Below are 21,191 nucleotides of genomic sequence, written 5' to 3'. Positions count from 1 at the left end.
ACCCGTCAGAGAATTTTTTTATGACGGTCTTATTTTTAAATTGCCCATCATATGACTTTTAATATTTACTTGTACAAGTTTCATTTAATTTATGTAATTCTCAAAATTTCTATAATGTGTTGTACCAATCAACTCAAGTGTCATAGCTACACTTTCATTTCAGACTCGTTGATGAAACTTTTTTGGTACAAGAATTTGATCTGTCGTCTCTCGTTTATTTACAAGCTGCGGTCAAAGAAACGCTTAGGCTTCACCCACCGGGGCCTCTTGCTATTCCCCATTTATATTTGGAGGATTACAGTGTATTGGGCTATCAAATCCCTAATGGAAGTTGCATTCTACTGAATGTAGAAATTTTGAATAATATAACACTTATTCACAAAGATTATCCTGATTATACACTATTTGCGGAATGCATGCATAATACATAACCTCCTCTACCATTGATCATCAGTTTGCAGTATTCAGAAACAACTGCATGTGCACATTGAAGCATCAATCACACATATCAACACAGTATATCACGGGGAAAGCATACAGTTGAAAACCTCCAACTATCTGTATATTATATTGATTGAGAACATGTAACAATACATAGTACAATACTCCTCACAAGTACTCAGTACTATCTCCACCTGCTACACACAAACTAGCTCAGATCTGAATCAATCACAAGTTCAAATCTCCTCCGCTGCTTGCCTCCCTCCACTGTGTAATCCCATGCTGAGAATAGATGAGAATGGCTGATCCAAACTCGTATTTCCCTTGGCTAAACCACGCAATCCTCATTGGCAATACTCAATCAATTGATTGTGCAAATCTCATGCACAACTATAGTCACAACTGACAGTTGTCTTGCCCTTTCACTCACCTCTAACACTTGTGTCCATTGAACTGTCCATGCACTGAGTTAACTGATGTATTCTTTAGTTGATTTATGAGTTAATAATTAGTCAATTAATTAATAATTAATTCACACCACTCATCACTAGTGTATTTTTTAGTTAGACTAAATACAACTAGTTCAACTAAGTCAAACTGAACACAACTCCATCAACTCCTCAATCAACTCCACCAAACTCAACCACTTGAGTTCTAACTAAAGTCCTTCATGCAATAGCTCAACTAACCCATAAGAAAAGCATATTTCCTTCTGGCAGTTGCATGTGCCACATCCGTAGCTCGAACTGAAGTGCTGCAAAAGGATAAGATAATGTTTATAGTCCAAATATTATTAAGAGCTAATAATATTCGACTGTTCTATATTTAGATTGACAGTCTAAAAATAGACTCCGCCCATATGTCCAAAAATAGAAGTCCATCTATTTTTACCAACATGACCAATCATCCATAAATAACATCCTGCAACTCATAGACCATGATCCATATGTCTAAAATAGACTTTGCGCCAAAAATAGCCTGCGGACCCACTTAGTGAAGGCGACTTCTTTTCACTAAGCTCCATCATCTTGTTGCATTTTCAACATTGAACCTTTGGGCGATTGGGAGGAATCCAAAGTCGTGGGAGGATGCCGAAAGTTTCGAGCCAGAGAGGTTCATGGAAAAAACTGGGGCGGCAGAGGTGGATGTAAATGCGCACAACTTTGAGTGGATTCCATTTGGAGCGGGAAGGAGAGGATGCCCCGGACAACAATTGGGAATGCTTGTTGTAGAGTTTGGGATGGCGCAGTTGCTGCACTGTTTCAACTGGAGGCTCCCGGAGAAAATGAATGGGCAGGAGGAGTTGCATATGAGTGAGAGGTTTAATGGACTGACACTGCCCCGGGGGCATGAACTCGTGGTTGTTCCAACTCCTCGCCTCTCCGTACTCTGATTTTATATTGACGTGACCAACTGTGTTTTCCTTCATTTCAATAAAATAGGTGAGACAGACCTTAATATCGTGTTTGTATAACGTTAATATCGCGCTCAGGGGTTTGGGATATGGGATTTTTATTCAACATAATAAACATAGCACGGAAAAAGCAGGAAGGAGGCGTCCTGGGTCTCTTATTTAGTCAACATTAATTCATTGAAACCTGAAACAGCTATTAAACTCTGTTGTCATTGCGGTGTATATATATAATAAAAAAAAATTGAAACTGGTCAATTTTCAACACGCTCGTCAATATGACATTTTCAAAAATTATTAGCCAGTCAACAATGACCAGTAGATTTGGAAACTAATAGTATTTAACATGTAAAAACCCAAAAAACGGGCATATGGGGATCAAATTTAACCCCTGCTCCCCACGAGTCATGACTACCTACCCTTTCCATTCGCATGTGTCTCTTCCTTGCCCGCCGCCCAACAACCAATCACACATGTATTCACACATTCATGTGTTTTAATATTATAATTCGATGACTCTGGGAGTCTTCAAAGGATTTCTTCACCTCACTCGAGGTGTTTTGAAATGATAAATCTTGCAGTGATATTTTCAACCTTGGGATGTAGTTCGAAGCAAGAAAGAGGATTTACAAATGCACCGCTTAATTATTTATAAGTATATGTTGTTACTTATTTTACAGGAGTTATATGTGCATTAATTATATATACATATATGTATGGAATGAAACTATTTAGAGTATTTTTTTGTAAATTTGGTGGATGCTAAACCCAGATAAATCCCTAGCGTTGATTATAATTTTTCATCCTAAGGAATAAAAAAATCAAAGCAACCTTCACAATTATATTATAAAATTTTAAATATATAGGTACGTTGATAAGAATTTCATTTAATGATTGTAATGTTATTATTGAGCATAGAAGTTTATTCTATAACTCAATATAAAAATGTGTAAATTTATCTATCTTTCTATGTCTCTAAAAAAATTGCTCCTGAAGAAATTTATTAAATTAAAACTCATTTTACAGGACAATATAATGTGTAATAATATCTATTTTAACGATATCTATTTTACAACACACTGATATGATATGTAATGATGAAATTTGTTGAGTAAAAACTCATTCTACACGATAATATAATATATAATAATATTTATTTCAGTATGATATAATTTGTAATAATGTTGATAGTTATCAAAATTAAAATTAAAAAAAAAAAATCTAAAAATCTAAAATAATTAACTATACCAGATATTTAAATAATATTACCTCATTAAAAAATATTTCACACTGAAAAATTGAATCCTTTAAATCCATATTTAAAATATATCTATACTAATAAGTTAGGAATCTCTAAAGGTTTGGTGTCTACGAAAATCTATCGACCACTCTCGAAGTATGAGTTTTCGAGCATTCTTTCAACGTACAGGTGTCAGATGTAAGGACCGGCTGAGATGTCAGCAGATCTGGGCTCATCACTTCCTAGGGTTTTCAATGAACGGTTCACATGTAAGGAGTTCCTTTTTGGGTAACTACCCTCGTTCTTGCTGCGTTGTATCGGCTCCATTTGCGTCGCTGCTCCTCCCGGAAAGCAGCGCTGCAATTTCGCCCCTCATCTCTGATTCAATTGCATTACAACGGCAATCTTTACGCTCCAGGAACAGCCAGCGCATGGAGGCATGAGGCCCATCTGCAGAAGTTAAGGACTAACAATTGCTACTCACATTTGATTGCTTTTAAATTCTTTGTTTTTTGGTACGGGTGATTACAAACTGTAAATTCCATTGAACGGCTGTGGGTTTGCTCTACGCGGTATTATTTCCTCGTCGTTTCTATATTGGTGAGCTGGTCTACTTTAAAGTTTCCACGGAATGGCTACCTTTAAGAGTGCATGACGTTGGTCCGAACAACTTCGGAGGCGCAGGTAATATAATAGCCTCTGACATAATTTTCATGTAAACATTCTGAGTTTGGCAGGAGTTAACCTTCTCTAAATGCCTCGCTTCCTGTTTTTGTGCAGAACTACTCGGGTTTTCTGTGTAGGTCCTTCTCAAATTCTGAGGTATAGAAGTACCGTTTTTTTTTTCTGCTCTCATATCTCATTTAATAGCTTCAGTTTCTTAATAACCCTAGCTAATAGTTTGGTAATTCCTTCGGTTGCAGGTAAGTTTGCTACTCCTTGGTCATGACCATGTTGGTTAACAGTTTTTCGACTTCTATTATTCCAGGTGCCTCGATTAATATATATATTTCTTTTCGCCTCTGTTTTACTTCAGAATCTTCGCTGGAAACCCTCCTTGAATAATAGGTTCATTCTTAAGATAGAATGTAGGGTCTCTGAGCATTGGATATCAGTTATAAAATTTTCAAGGGACCTTTGCTCACAACCTACCGACCCTAACTTGTTTTTGTTTGTTTTGTTTGTTTGTTTTTTTAAAATCTGAATTCTGTAAATTTAAGACATCTGCTCCAAAAATTATAATGACGTTACAGTTTCCTTGATTGCCCGCTCGAGATGGGTTAATTCGGCCTTCATTGTCCTTATCACTGTTATGTGACATGGGAAACCTCTGTCTTATTTTCAAGGGTTAGTTCGGCCCTCTTCCGGGCTGAACGTACTTATATTTCCATTCTGATTATTATTATTATTATTATTTTTTAAAATTTAATTTTCTTATTATATTAAAGTTTACATAGTCAAATGTCTATCTAATATAACACTCTGTGCTCTAGGCCAATTACTTTTCAAGTACAGTTCTTCTTGGTCTGTAGTGTGACAAGGTTATGCATGGAAACATCTGGCAGTTCCTTCCTATACTAGTTCGATGCTTGCTATGACTGTTCTTACAGAGTTAAAAGAGCATTTTCTTTCACGTTGTCCATAGGCTACCTGCCTGCTTCCTTTTGTGATATAGTGTTGCATCTCTTATTGTATCTGTATTTGTGCTCCTCTTATGAATCGGAACAATCACACCCATCACAAAGTAACTGTCTGCCTTTGTTTTTTCAAATCCGTTACACAGGGAAGTAATTCCTAGAAAGGCTGAAAAAAGAGCCCTAATGCCCGAAATGGTTACTTCCGACACTCCCATCACAAACCAGACAGATAAGAAATCTCAGAAATCTGGGGGTGAAGAATGATACCACACAAAAAGACAATCCTTCTTTGGAAGAAGAAGACGAGATAACCATAATGCAGGCGCTTCTGGACTATCTAAAAAATGGTATCTTCTTCCCTGCATTATAGTTATCTCATCTTTCTTCTTCCAAACGGATCTCTACGACCGACAATACCCAACGAATTTCAGGAATTGCAAGAACACAACACAAAAAACCTGTGAGAGGTCTAGATTGACAGGGTTTGTTTCATCTCTACAACGAATCTCAAAAGAATTATGGGTATAGATTAACAGACTATGCTGGATACCCACAAGCAAGGACAATAAAAAATAGAGCAGAGCTGCTCAATCTCAGTCATTTTAATTTCTGTTTTATTTGTTTTTCGTTTTCTTTATTTTATGTTTTTCAACTCGTTAAATGTTTAAATTATATTTATCAATCAATGAGTAATATTGTGAAAAGACATATTGGTTTATAATGGATATACCGGGAGAGCTTGCTAGTTTATAGTGTTTGGATGCTTATATTTGCTGAAAGTTATAAAGATCCTTGAAACATCATTGAAATACATTTTTAATGAACACGAATTGTCATTTGCAATGTCAGTTGTTTTTTGGTTTGGTTCACATTAGCATGAGTAGCTTGTTATGGCATGTATTCATATATTTGGTCAATTATCAATTATGTTATCTGAATATATATTCAAAATATTGTATTTTTGGAATATATATATATATAGCAAATAGGCAATATGTATAATGATCTTATAAATCTAAAGAGAATGGGATTTTTGTTTATGAATATTTTTTTTCCTATTTTTTTTGAGGTGCATTTGGAATTCAATTAGAAACAATGGGAGATTGTTTATTGAAATTGAAATATAATATTAATTTATATTATTTTTATTTAAAATTAATAATTTTTAAATTGATAAAGCTAATTTAGAAGTTTTTATATATGTTAATGATAGAAAATTTTGTTTATGTTTTTTCATATGATTGTAAGTATTAGAGAATGGATAGTAAAATTGGTAGATTGTTTAGTGATTATATGATCATAGGTATTAGAGAATGGATGGTAAAATTGGTAGATTGTTTAGTGATTATATGATCATAGGTATTAGAGAATGGATGGTAAAATTGGGATATTGTTTATAAAAAATTTAAATATGGTTTTATATTATATAATTTTTATCTAACATTAATAAGATATATTGGTTTACATTAACATTATTTCCATAATGTAATGTTTTTAATCATTTTTGTTTATATATATTGGTTTACATTAACATTATTTCCATAATGTAATGTTTTTAATTAATAATATATATTTATATAATAATAATGAATATATATATATATATATATATATATATATATATATATATATATATATTATATTATTAATGATATTTTTATTATGGTTTTTGTTTTTCCACAATTAATGAAAGAATGTTTATTTAAAACACAATTGTAATTTTGAATGAAAGTTGATTTGGGATGTAGATGTAATAGAAATATCTAAAGAATTACATGTCAATTCATAAATTATTTATGAGAAATTAAGTTTATAATTTACTTCCGGGAGTGGGAGATTAATCATTTATTGAAATATGGTTTCAGTTTATAAAAAATATTTAATTGAAAAATTGTAAGTTGGTGTGCTCTTTCTTAACATTGTTGTGATTATGCTTGGATTTTAATAGTGCTTTCCGTGCACATGATTATGTCTTCACTTATTCTTTTTGTTGTTAGCTCCCTTGCTTATTACGTCTTCACTTGATTCTTTCTATTCTTAGCTCCTTTCTTATTATGTCTTCAATTGATTCTTTTTATTTTTAGCCCCTTTGCTTAAGAAGAGGTGTTAGCCCCCTTGCTTATTATGTTTTCACTTTCTTTTTGTTGTTAGCCCCCTTGCTTAAGAAGAGGTGTTAGCCCCCTTGCTTATTATGTATATACTTTCTTTTTGTTCTTCTCTTGCTTATGAAGAGGTGTATTGTGCTCTTTTCCTTCTAATACATCTTTATCCAATCTTCTATTGACATTCCTATTGGTGTCGTACTTGGATATACAACAATCCACTAATATTTTTCCACCAACATATCTTCCATTTTGATCTTCCACAACTCAAAACTATATCTGTTGAATTTATCTATTTCCATTTTTCCATTGGTTGCCATCTAATTTCACCACAAGAATTGATCTTGAAGAAAAACCATTTAGCTACGAAGACATTCCATTGAAGCCAAAACTTCCCTTATACCAAATTTAGGTTTTAACCCTATATGGAAATTAGTTACAATAAAAAAAATAGAAAATATACAATGGTAAGAACAAAAAAATATACAGAAATATATTTTCCTAAAACCTGGGAAAACCAAATTGACTTTTATTATATTTCTTTCAAAGGTACAATACATAAACATTTTGAAGCATTCATAAACCCCCAATTTAGTAACCGTGGATTAAAACATAATTGTATCATATCTATAAAATACCATGTGCAAAACCATGGGTGGGTATGCACCATTGTGAGTGTATCCAACTAACCATGAGTGGGTATTCCCAAAAAAAAATTAAGGCTTTGCTCAAACCGTGTGTAGAGGTGCGGTAGCCTTGCTATAACACCCCTGTTGCACCCAGCACCGCGTAATAATGCATGGGGTTAGTCGTGCAAGGAATATAACACATATTGAACATAAGTATTCCTTTCCTCTTACTAACTCTTCTATAGAGTAATTTTCCCATAAAAATAGTAAAACATACTTCTCTCTATAAAAAATCACTTTCTTGCCTAGGTTGGAACTTATTAGTGAAATTGTTTACTTTCCTTTCTATTTGTCAATAGTGGATTTTTCATCTAGGATGACCCTGCACTAGTTAGTTCATTGCGTGAATATTTCATCTCACCACTCCACATACGTCTAGTTGAACTAAATCAAGTTCTACTTCATCATTGAAATCAACATTGGTAGAAATTCTAGTTTTGCATTAATTTTATACCTTTAACTCTAAATCCTTATTTACCCATCCCAATGGATATGGGCTTGGATGATCACGAAGTTGCAATCCCAATTTCATGACCAACTCTACTGCAGAGAGATTTTCTTGCGATCCGAGTTAAACAGATCATCAATTTTTGTCTTCTCGACCTATATCTTTATGTGGAGGAGCTTGGTCATTTCCTTCTCTTTCTATCGTTGTAGGTTTACTCATTATCGCTTCCTTTTGCATGACCATCAATGTTGCATTCGTTATCGAGATATTTGCACCAGTGTGTTGCCTCCATATTTTGATTTCCCCCACTTTCCACTCCTTCCCCTCCTTATAAGCATCCTATTGTTCCTTATGCTTTGATCCACTTTATTTCCCTTGTTTCAGGTTCTCTAGGTATTATGCATGTACACAATCCTTGTCCAATGACTTGGGCTAGAAAAATATTACTTGCTTCAATAGTTAGATTTGTAGACCTACCAGATACTTTAGTAGTACATTTGGGTTGTTTGGGGAGATATCCAACATTATGGCCATTTTTTTAAACTCTATGGTGTGCTCCTATATAGTCTTCCCCTGCTTCCCCCTTAAGTAGTTCCACTAGATTCATTATTCCTCTACATATTTGATACGGTAAAATTGCAACTTTTCAAGTCTTCCAACTTAGTCATTAGAGGATCTCCCTCCAACCTCAAGGTCTCCATGTGAATTTCCCAATAGGTTAAGGCATGGCTCTCTAATTCCAGACGCACAAATAAAATCTTGTGTTATTCGTCTACACGATGTTCAACACTGAAATAAACTTCTAATTGCGTCACCCAGTGATTTAGCTTCAAAACATCAATCTCACCTTGGTACAACTTGATATCAACCTTTGTTTCCATTTTAAATGATATACAATTTGTCTGGGTATGTATATCATTTTAAATTAAATATTTAGGCTTGCACCACTTCAACTTGTAGACCCACTTACACCCCAAAGTCTTTCTCTATTTAGGAAGTTCTACTAGGCCCCAAGTTTTGTTTTTCTTGAAGGCATCCACTTCTTTCATTGTCATCTTTCATTTGTTGTATATAGTGTTTTCATTGACGACAACTGGTGTCATTGATGTGAAAGGGGGAATTATAAAGGAGAAACAATGTCATTCACGAATCAAAGGAAGCAATATGATAGCTCGTTCTCCTGCATGTAATTTTTGTTTTGTTTTGTTTTGTTTTTTAAATTATTTTTTCTCTTTTCTTGGTTTCGTTGGTTTATTCTTTGGTTGGTTTTAAACTTTATGATACCCAAATGAATTTATAGATAATATGGTTAGATAACCCTCTTTGAGACCTTTCCAATGATATATCACACTTGGAAAAATTCCTCCTCGATGAGAAGGTATGATTGTTTTAAGTCGGTAGCTGAAATTAGGACCATAAACACCAAATTTACTTGTAAAAAAAACATTAAGATTAGTAGTATTTACATAAAAAAATAAAAAACAATATTTTTATTAAGGAAATTTAAATATTTATAAATTTAAAATTAAATGGTTAAATTGTAAGCGCATAAGTAATACTATAATATTCATTTTTTGGTCAACTTGGAGCATGGAATCCTCTCATAGAGGTTTTAGTGGTATAGCTTGTTATATAAAAATTAATGTTTCTTCTCACATTTAGCTTTAGAAGATCGCACCTTGCACCCTCACAATCACCACGTGGATCAAAATTTTTGGCTCTAACAACAATATGGCTTTTTTCACGTTTTTTATTTTATTTTGACCTTATCAACTCTACCTCCTATAAGAAATACAACCCCGATAAGAATTTCCCCCTCAATACTTAAGAACATGATATCCATAGACTAAGGAATGAAGGTAATATCCTTTTGCTTGGGGACTTCAATGCTAGAACCGTTATTAACTAGACTACTCTCCTAATTAAGAACTCTAACTCTAACCCCCTTTGGCTCGATGAGGATTGTGAATTAGCTAATAAATTGAAAAGAAAATATGAAGATACAACCGAGAACCTATTTAGTATTGAGCTTATCAAGCTTTGTAGTTCCCAAGACTCGATAATTTGTAATGGAATTAGTAAGTGGCCAACCTCTAGCCATACAACTTATTTTCATGGGCTAGACAGTGGTGATGTGGATTATGCAATATTTAACATTTATGTTTTCAACAATATTGTAAATTTTGATCTCCTAAATGACCCCGAGCCTGGTTCTGACCATAGACCTTTATCCTTAACGTTAAATCTTGACATACACACCAACCACATGCAAAATAATTGTGAGAGTCAAAGCCACATTCATTTTCACAAAAGTCAAATGGATCTCTTTTTATAGTTTTGAAAGAGGGATTTAGGTTTATTAATGTATAATGATAACATTAATCACATTTTCTAAAATTTTACTACAACCCTTTCCACTACCATTAAAAAATTCTCTTTGGTCATATAAAAAGAATAATAGAACTTTCAACTTCTGGTGTCATAAAAATTATATGAAAGCGATTAGAGATACTCTTAATGAAACTATAAAGCTTGAAAATATAAGTGTGTACAAAGCTCTTATCAAAAGAAAGAAAATGTTCTATATTAATAAGAGGCAAGGGTGTATTTTTCACCTTTCTAATGGTGATCCTGGATAGTTTTGGAGGAATATACTTTTTCATAAAGCAAAATAAAATAATTTGACCCCTTTAAAGAACTGAATAAGAGGCAAGGGTGCATTCTTCACCTTTCTAAAGTTGAGCCTAGAAAGATTTGGTGGAATATATTTTTTCATAAAATAAAATAGAATAAAATAATTTGACCCCCTTAAAGAACTGTGATATTTATCTTAAGAATCTTTATGACTACTCGAATACCATGGGAAACATCTTAAACACTCCTATAGAGGAGGATATCTTTTCTTTGGAAGACGTGGAGTTCGAGATTAAGAAACTCACTAATGGGAAAGGTAGGGATATTGAAGGCTACCAAGATGCACATTTCAAAAAGGGAAGGTCTATGATCATCCCTCATATTCACAAACTTCTCAATTTGGTAGTGAACACGACTTACCTAAGCTTTTGACACAAAGCCTTATTATGCGTATTTTTAAAGATGGGGATAAAAACTCTACCTCTAACTATAGGAATATTATGATTAACAACATTTTAGCTGAGTTGTATGGGCTCATTTTGGAAAAGAAGATTAGCCTATGGCTTGAAAACCATGGTAAAAGATCTGAAGGGCAAGTTGGATTTAGGAGACATAATTCAACTATTGACCATCTTGTCATTCTTAGGATCATTGCCTAGGAATGTTGCAATAGTAAAATTGATTTCTTTTGTTGTTTTGGCGACTTTGGAAAAGCTTTGATGCAATTCCTTGGGATAAGCTATGGCAAAGACTTGACAAGATAATGATTCCTCTTGTGTTGAGGGTTGTTGTATTTCAGTTATATGAGAGTGTTGTCATCAAGCTTAAGACCACTAATGAATTGTCTAAAGAAATTAAATGCGATCTTGGCATTAAGAAAGGGTGTCCCCTTTCCCATACCCTTTTTGGCTTTTACATCGAAAAGTTAGAAGTGTATTTGGAAGTTGCAAGATGTGATGGCCCCATGCTTGCTAGTATGGTCATCACTCTTCTCCTTTATGTTGACAATATTGTTCTTCTAGCCATAAGCCATGCGATCTTGACATGCCACTTAAAATTCTCCATGATTTTTTCTATAATATGGATATGATTGTTAATACCAAAATGACTAAAGTCATAATAATTCAATCCAAAAAAATCAACCATGATAATTTGATCTATGATAACAATTACTTGGAGAAGCTTTCTTCTTACAAATATTTAGGTATTGGCATTCATAATCAACTCAATTGGAATTTTATCATTGAGAAAAGGATTATTGGGGGTTGGAAAGTGTATTACGATCTAGAAAACAATTGTAAGTTGACTAATCATTGGATTTGGAATAAAAAAATGTTCCTCTTTGAGACTCTTGTCATTTCTATTATTTTATATGGTTGTGAGGTTTGGGGTTGCAGTATATATAGAGAATTGTGGAGGAATATCTAAAAGTAATTTATAACCTAGAACCTTAAGATTAAAGGGAACACCCCCTATCTTATCCTCGTGATTGAAGCTAACATCTCTCCCATTGACAACATGGCTATGTTTAAGTACTTGATGGCTAAAAAGAAGCTTTACAATATGGAAGCCAAGAGGTTCCCAAAAATCGCTTCTAACTCTAGCCAAAACCCCCCCTACTTTTGGCTCAAGCGGGGATGACATTAGGATGCCCAATCTTGGCTAGACCATTGGGGGATGAAAAATGAAATCATCTTGGAGGAGAAGGATAACATTAAAATACTATTACTTTCAAATTTAAGGATAACTTGTGGGATGATAAGAAGCTAGAGGGGAAAATGATGATAACATATTATAAGGAGGTCATCAACCCCACTCTTGCTAACTATAATTATCTCTTTCTTGACTAGTACTAAGAAGAAACTGAACATTGCGAATCAAAGAACTCGTACACATGCACTTTGAAGTGAAATCATATATTGGTTTATTCCCAAAATAGTGAAACACCTTGGGATGAAAGAATTTGTCACCTTTACAATATTAAGAGGGTAAAAACAGTTTCTGATGGATTGCCTCGCTCTTAATCGCATTAATTCAAATTTCCAAAACATTTACCAAACTACCAACCTTTTTGACTTGTTAAGTTAGCAAAACTATAATACTCTAGGAACATTTTTTCTTTTGAAGGATAGAAATAAAATATCAAAGAGTTTCAATTAATCTTTTATTTGCTTAAAGTTCATAAACCACACTAGTATGGATAGAAATTAATCATCATCATAATTAAAATATAAATTAATAAATAAAATAAAAACAATATTATTAATAAAAAATATTTTGATTCAAATATTATTAATAAAAAAATATTTATTTATGTTATAATTTAATTTTTAAAATTATAATAATAAAATTTTATGAAAACGTAACTTAAATATTTTCATATCATCCACTACGTCGTGACAATATATTTTGCCCTATGTTTTTCCATTCACCATTAAAACCATCCTGCTCTTCAACGGTCCATTCACCATTAAAACCATCCTGCTCTTCAACCGTGGCAAGAGAGAACGTGGCTAGCTGCATAATGAAAAGTGGATTTTGTTAACTTTATGAATGTTGTTGGCTTTATGAGCTGCAACTCCTTTTGTATAAATATTTGTACAAACGTCCATCCTAGTACAACAATTACCTGCTACAGACTCTTTCCATTCACGACAACCTACCCTTTCCATTCGCATGCGGCTCTTCACCCCCGGCCGCCAACAACCAACCACACGTCTATTCACACCTTCGTGCGTTTTAGTATTATAATTTGATGACTCTTGGAGTCTTCAAAGGATTTCTTCACGTCACTCGAGATATTTTGAAATGATAAATCTTGCAGTGATATTTTTAGCTTGGGGTGTAGTTCGAAGCAACAAAGAGGATTTACAAATGCACCGCTTAATTATTCACAACTATAATGAGCGTGTTGCTATTTATTTTACAGGAGTTAATTATTTTATATAGGTAGGTTGATAAGAATTTCACTTGAATTGCAGTGGTATTATTGAGCGGATTCGCTAGTCTGGTTCGGTAGAAGGGATGTGTAATTTTGTTTTTTATGTTTTTTTTAAAATATTATAGGCTAAGAAATTTGTTAAATTTAGATATATTCTACAACACAGTATATGTGTAATGATATTTATTTGGGTAATAATATTTGTTACAACACAGTATATGTGTAATGATATTTATTTGGGTAATAATATTTGTTTTCATCAAAGTTGAAATTTTTTAAAAAATCTAAAGAAAATAATTATACAAAACATTTAAATGATATTAAACTTTAAAAAAATCTTATAAACTCATTTTAATGCTATTTAAAATAAATTTGCTCTTATTATCATATTAAATCTTTATCAACTCAAGTTTAATGCTATTTAAAATAGATTTATACTCATATTATCATATTAGATGTATATTTAAAATAGATTTATATTAGTAAGTTACTAATCTCTAAAATTGGTGTCTACGAAATCTATCGAACACTCTCGAAGTATGAGTATGAGTTTTCGGGCGTTCTTTCCAACGTACAGGTGTCAGATGCAAGGACCGGCTGAGATGTCAGCAGATCCGGGCTTATTACTTCCTAGGGTTTTCAATCAACGGTTTACATGTAAGGAGTTCCTTTTTGGGTAACTACCCTCGTTCTTGCTGCGTTGTATCGGCTCAATTTGCGTCGCTGCTCCTCCCGGAAAAGTGCTCTGCAACGTCGCCCTTCGTCTATATGATTCAATCGCCCTTATAACTGCAATCTTTACGCTCCAGGGACAGCGAGCGCATGGAGGCATGAGGTCCATCTGGAGAATGTAGGGACTAACAATTGCTACTCACATTTGATTGCTTTTAAATTCCCTTATTTTTTTTTGGTACTGCTGTGGGTTTGCTCTACTCTGTATTATTTCCTCATCGTTTCTATATTGGTGAGATGGTCTACTTTAAAGTTTCCACGGAATGGCTACCTTTAAGAGCGCATGACGTTGGTCCGAACAACTTCGGAGGCGCAGGTAATATTGAGTTTGGCAGGAGTTAACCTTTTCTAAATGCCTCGCTTCCTGTTTCTGTGCAGAACTATTTGGGTCTTCTGTGTAGCTCCTCCTTAAATTTTGAGGTATAGAAGTACCATTTTTTTTCTTCTGCTCTCATATCTCATTTGATAGCTTCAGTTTCTTAAAAACACTAGCTAATAGTTTGGTAATTCCTTCGGTTGCAGGTAAGATTGCTATTCCTTGGTCACGACCGTGCTGGTTAACAGATTTTCGACTGCTATAACCTTTTCTAAATGCCTCGCTTCCTGTTTTCTGCGCAGAACTACTCGGGTCTTCTGTGTAGCTCCTCAAATTCTGAGGTATAGAAGTACCGTTTTTTCTGCTCTCATATCTCATTTAATAGCTTCAGTTTCTTAGAAACCTTAGCTAGTAGTTTGGTAATTCCTTCGGTTGCAGGTAAGATTGCTATTCCTTGCTCGCGGCCGTGTTGGTTAACAGTTTTTCGACTGCTATTATTCCAGGTGCCTCGATTAATATATATTTTTTTCGCCTCTGTTGTCTTTCAGAATCTTCACTGGAAACCCTGCTACAGAATGTAGGGTTTCTGAGCATTGGATATCCCTTATAAAATTTTCAAGGGATCTTTGCTCATAACCTACCGACCCTGATGTTTTTTTTTGTTTTAATCTGAATTCTGTAAATATAAAACATCTGCTCCAAAAATTTTAATGACGTTACAGTTTCCTTGATTGCCCGCTCGAGATGGGTTAGTTCGGCCTTCATTGTCTTTATCACTGTTACGTGAGATGGGAAACCTCTGTCTTATTTTCAAGGGTTAGTTCGGCCCTCATCCGGCTGAACGTACTTATATCACTGTTATGTGACATGGGAAACCTCTGCTTTATTTTCAAGGGTTAGTTCGGCCCTCTTCCGGGCTGAACGTACTTATATCACTGTTACGTGACATGGGAAACCTGTGTCTTATTTTCAAGGGTTCAGCCCTCATCCGGGCTGAACGTACTTATATCACTGTTATGTGACATGGGAAATCTCTGCTTTATTTTCAAGGGTTAGTTCGGCCTTCTTCCGGGCTGAACGTCCTTATATCACTGTTATGTGACATGAGAAACCTGTGTCTTATTTTCAAGGGTTAGTTCGGCCCTCTTCCAGGCTGAACGTACTTATATCTCCATTATGAGTATTTTTTTTTTAATTTAATTTTCTTTTAATGTAATAAATATATTAAAGTTTACATAGGCAAATGTCTATTTAATACTCGGCCAATTACCTTTTAAGTACAGTTCTTCTTGGTCTGTACTGAGACATGAGACATGTTTATGCATGGTAACATCTGGCAGTTCATTCCTATGCTAGTTCGATGCTTGCTTTGACTTTTCTTACAGAGATAAAAGAGCATTTTCTTTCATGTTGTCCATAGGCTACCTCCCTGCTTACTTTTGTGATTGCATCTTTTATTGTATCTGTATCTGTGCTCCTCTTATAAATCGGAGCAATCACACCCATCACAAACTAACTGTTTGCCTTTGTCTTTCAAATCCGTTACACAGGGAAGTAATGCCTAGAAAGGCTGAAAAAAGAGCCCTAATCTCATAAATCTGGGGTGAAGAATGATACCACACAAAAAAAAACCAATCCTTCTTTGGAAGAAGAAGACGAGATAACCATAATGCAGGCACTTCTGGAATATCTAAAAAGTGATATCGTCTTCCTTACATTATAGTTATCTCATTTTTTTTTTTCTTCCAAACAGATCTCTACGACCGACAATACCCAACGGATTTCAGGAATTGCAAGAACACAATACAAAAAACCTGTGAGAGGTCTAGATTGACAGGGTTTGCTTCATCTCTGCAAAGAATCTCAAAAGAATTATGGGTATAGATTTACACAATGCTGCATACGGACAAGTAAGGACAATTAAAAAAATAGAGCAGAGCTGCTTAATCTCAGTCATTCTAATTTCTGTTTTATTTGTTTTTCATTTTCTGTAGTTTATGTTTTTCAACTTGTTAAATGTTTAAATTATATTTATCTATCAATGAATAATATTTTGAAAAGACATTGGTTTATAATGGATATACCGGGAGAGTTTGCTAGTTTGTAGTGTTTGGATGCTTACTTTTACTAAAAGTTTAAAGATCCTTGAAACATCATCGAAATACATTTGTAATGAACACGAATTGTCATTTGCAATGTCAAGTTTTTTTTGGTAGCTTTAAAATTGAAATACATTTTTAATGAACACGAGTTATCATCTACAATGTCGGTTTTTTTTTTTGTAGCCTTATCATGAATGTCAGTTATTTTTTTGGTTCACATTAACATGAGTAGCTTGTTATGCCATGTATTCATATTTGGTCAATTATCAATTATGTTGACTGAAAATATATTCAAAATATTGTATTTTTGGATATATATATATATATATTGATCTCATGAATCTAGAGAGAATTTGTTTCTGTTTATGAATATTTTTTTCCTATTTTCTTAGGTGCATTTGGAATTCAATTAGAAAAAATGTGAGATTGTTTATTAAAATTGAAATATAATATTAATTTATATTATTTTTATTTAAAATTAATAATTTTTAAATTGATAAATTTAATTTAGAAGTTTTCATATATATTAATGATGGACAAGTCCCATTCTCTCCTTTTTTGATAGCATAGGCATCTATCATTTGGATCAGATTTCCTAGTGGGATCCCCCATCCCAATTATGGCTAGGTTGGTCCTTTCCAGCCATTTCCAATGACCTCAAGGCAAGTTTCTCTGTTCTGCAATCTCATCTTCATAGTATAGCTTCTATAAAAAAGAATGATTTAGATGGATTTCACTGGGATCCATCTGGATTTAAATATACTATCCAAGCTGCCCATTAGTGCATCTGCAATAGTAACCATCCCACACGCATATGGACTCATTGGAAAACTGTCTGGAAATCTAAGGCTCTCCTTAAAATTAAATTCTTCTTTTGGACTCTTTCGAGGGGAAAATCTTTATTGCAGAAAATTTGCAAAAGCAAGACATCAATGGCTCTTCTCGCTGCCCCAATTGTCAAGATGCCGAAGAATTCATTTTGCATTTTTTCATTGCTTGTCCCTTTGCTATCACTTGTTGAAGGAATTTATCCTACACTGACTATATTCCTTAGAATAGTCACGACTCCATAGGAGAGGTTCTCCATCAATGGAAAAAGAATTATTCATGACATCAAAAAAACAATAACATAGTTAAAAGGGTCTGAGATACCTTTCTTTACACTATGCCGTGGAACATTTGGCTAGTTAGAAACCGCAAAGTATTCAATGACAAGGAATCGACCACAAGAAATGTCTGCAACAAGGCAAGGAGCTTCACTCTAGAAACCATGTCAATCCAAAACGAAAGAAACATTGATATTATTGATTTCAGTGTTAAAGAGCGGGATTTCATTGGTTATTTGCTAATTAAGAACAACTGTAACCAAAATGGCAATGCCAATAGCAACATGCATAACAATGTAAACCATAAAATGGAAAATTAGAATAAAGGAATAAGAGTTTTCAAAATGGCTCAAAAATTGCTATAGCTATTATCTCTTTTTTGATGGTGCTTCAAAATCAAATCCCGGAATTCCAGGAGCAAGAGGAGTTATTTTCAACACTAATGGGAATCGCATAGTCTCTTATGAATGGGGACTCGGGCCTATATCCAACAATAGGGTCGAAGCTTTGGCCTTTTATTAGGGATTAATCCAACTTAGTAAACTTGGTATAGGTACAACTCTGATATTCAGAGACTTTGTAGTAGTCATCAGTCTAATGGCTTAGAACAGTAAATCACCCGATGTTCTCCTCCAACAGATCATTAGTCGGTGTCAAATATTGGGCCAATCAATGATAGACTTGCGTTTCCACCACATTCTTCGCACCCTCAATAAGGATGCTGACCTCTACGTTAATAGAGCTTGCAGCAGGCCGTTGGGTAGCCGCCTTTGCAACGTAGTGGAAATCCAGTACTATTTACCATGAAAAAATCATTTTTGTTTCAATTAGATTTGCAACAAATCTGAGAATGCCTTTGCAAGGTAGTGGAAATCCAGTACTATTTACCATGACAAAATCATTTTTGTTTCAATCAGATTTGCAACAAATCTGAGAATTCTGACGTTTGGAAATGGTCAAAGATTCATCTGATCCACTTCAAGGCCAAACTCTGCTTTGGGATCCGACATCTCCTAGAAAATCTCAGAAATATGCTTGCAATTATGCGTTTAACCGCTTTACTTCTAATTGCCCATCCCTCCTTGCTTCGACCATCTCTCATCTGTGATCTCCCTCTCCTCTCCTTTGTTATTCCCTCCCTTCCCTTCTCGGGCCCTTCGCATTTCTTCCGCTTCTTATATGCCTCCCCTTCCTTCCACTCCCGCACCCTGTTTTCTTCCCTTCCTGTTGATTTGAGTCCTGATTTGATCTCCCCTCCTTGCATTTGCCCTTGTTTCTAATTTTTGCTAAAGTCTACCAACTGCCTCCCAAACTTCTGGTTTCTACTCTGTGCATCATGTTTTCTTTTATTCCCACAGTTCGCCTCCAAGCGCAGCGATTCTAGTCCGCTCTCTAGTCTTTTCAGCGATCTCAGTATCTTCCTCTAACTGCAGCGATGGTAAGGAGTGAAGATTGTTTGCGTCGACCTCTAGGCAGAGTTGGAGCAAATATGTGTCTATTAGAAGATCTTGGATGCTGACAATCAAAATCGCCTCATCAATGAAAAATAAGACGCTGACATTAACTTGTTTCTCCACAGAATTTCTTCGTTGCAAGAACAATTCAATCAACTCTCCAATAGGTGCACTCACGTTGAGGAATACATTGAAATTATGAAATATATGATGGAAAAGAGAAATGTAGTTCCCTTCATCAAGCGTCAAGCAAGCTGGTGTTGAGGACAAGCTTGAAGAATATATAGTTCAACAAATCAGCCACATCAACATAGATTGATTATGTTTTGTAAATGTTGCTTTCTGTTGTTCCAATTTGTTAGGATTCACTTCTGTTTAGTTTTTTTCAAAAGGCCAAAAGGCAGGATCAAGGAGGAATTTTTCCCAACTTGTAACTCCTCTTTTTTTTTTTTTTTCATGGCATGACATTATGCACCACATGAGCTTAGCCTTCTTACTTTTTTCTGAAATATAATACAACAACAGACTATGTAACTCCTCTTCTCTTTGTTTTTCATGGCATAACATTATGCACCATAGGAGCTTAGCCTCCTTATTTTTTTCTGAAATATAATACAGCAATAGACTTATTAAAAAAAAATGATGGACAATTTTGTTTATGTTTTTTTCAATCTTAGTGTTTATATGCTTATTTTTTTATTTTTCTCCTCTTTTCTTTGTTTTTCATGGCATAATATTATGCACCATAGGAGCTTAGCCTCCTTATTTTTTTCTGAAATATAATACAACAATAGACTTATTAAAAAAAAAAATGATGGACAATTTTGTTTATGTTTTTTTCAATATTAGTGTTTATATGCTTATTTTTTTATTTTTATTTTTTAACATAATTGGGTGCTGTATTATATTTTAGAAAAAAAAAGTACGGAGGCTGAACTCCTGTGTTACAAAATTTTATGCCAGGAAAACAAAAAGAGAAAGTGCTACAGGATCGACAAAAATAATTTTTGTTCCTTCTTTTTTTTACTTTTGAAAAAATTAGACGAGTAGATCCTAATAAACTGGAACAACAAAAAACAACATTTATAAGGCATAATCAGTCTATGTTGATGTGGTTGATTTGTAGAGCTGTAGATTCTTCATGCTTTTTATCAACGTCGGCTTGCTTGATGCTTGACGAGTTTGTGTGAACTGCATTTTTGTTTTGCATCATATAATTTAGAATTTCAATGGATTCCTCTACGTGACTGCATCTTGTTGGAGAGCTCATTGAACTGCTCTTGCAACGAAGAAATTTTGTGGAGGAACAAGTTGAGGTTCGCTTCATACTTTTCACTGGTGAGCCGGTTTTGAGTGTCAATGTTGGCATCGAGGATCTTCTGGTGGGCACGAATCTGCTCCAGCTCTGCTTGAAGGTCGATGGAGTGGAGACAATTCTCACTTCTTGCCATTGTTGCAGGTGGAAGATGATGCTTGGAGCGCTGAAAATACCAGGACGCTGAAAAAAGAGGATTCACTTCGAAGCATGTAGAGGGGGCAAGAGAAACTACAAAGTAGGGGAGGGAAACCAGAAACGAGGGGCATAGCTTAAAAACAGAGCATGAAAGAAGAAAGGGCAAAAGATGGGAGGAAAACTCAGAACAAGGAAGCGGGGCGATAGTGAGTGAGGAAATCAGGATGCGAGAATGGAAGGGAGAAGGGGAAAGAGGGCGGAGGGCTCGTCAAGGGAATGGAGGGAGAAGCAAAGAAGAGGCATGGGTGATCACGGGAGAGGGAAGGTCGAGGCAGAAAGGGATGGGCGACAAGAAGTAAGACGGCCTGATCGAATGATTGCGAACGGATTGATGAGATATTCTAGGTGCTGCTGGATCTCAAGGCAGATTTTGGTAGAAGTGTGGATCTGATGAATCTTTGACCAAGCATAGTTGTCAGAGTTCT

At 34.6% G+C, this 21,191-nt stretch overlaps 1 long non-coding RNA gene across 1 annotated transcript; it reads left to right on the top strand.

The window, feature by feature from the left end:
- Positions 1–3,414: 3,414 nt before the first annotated feature.
- LOC149212465 (uncharacterized) lies at positions 3,415–16,494 on the top strand. The gene is made up of 6 exons (XR_016250237.1): positions 3,415–3,776; positions 3,873–3,914; positions 14,121–14,393; positions 14,654–14,695; positions 14,894–14,932; positions 16,345–16,494. It is a non-coding gene; the product is annotated as an uncharacterized LOC149212465 (long non-coding RNA).
- Positions 16,495–21,191: the final 4,697 nt, after the last annotated feature.

This window comes from Pinus tabuliformis, chromosome 1_1 (genome assembly GCF_031772625.1).
Source record: "Pinus tabuliformis cultivar Carrire ecotype Pingquan chromosome 1_1, CPIR1, whole genome shotgun sequence".
NCBI classification, from domain to species: domain Eukaryota; kingdom Viridiplantae; phylum Streptophyta; class Pinopsida; order Pinales; family Pinaceae; genus Pinus; species Pinus tabuliformis.
This window is presented reverse-complemented; position numbering and strand designations above follow the sequence as displayed.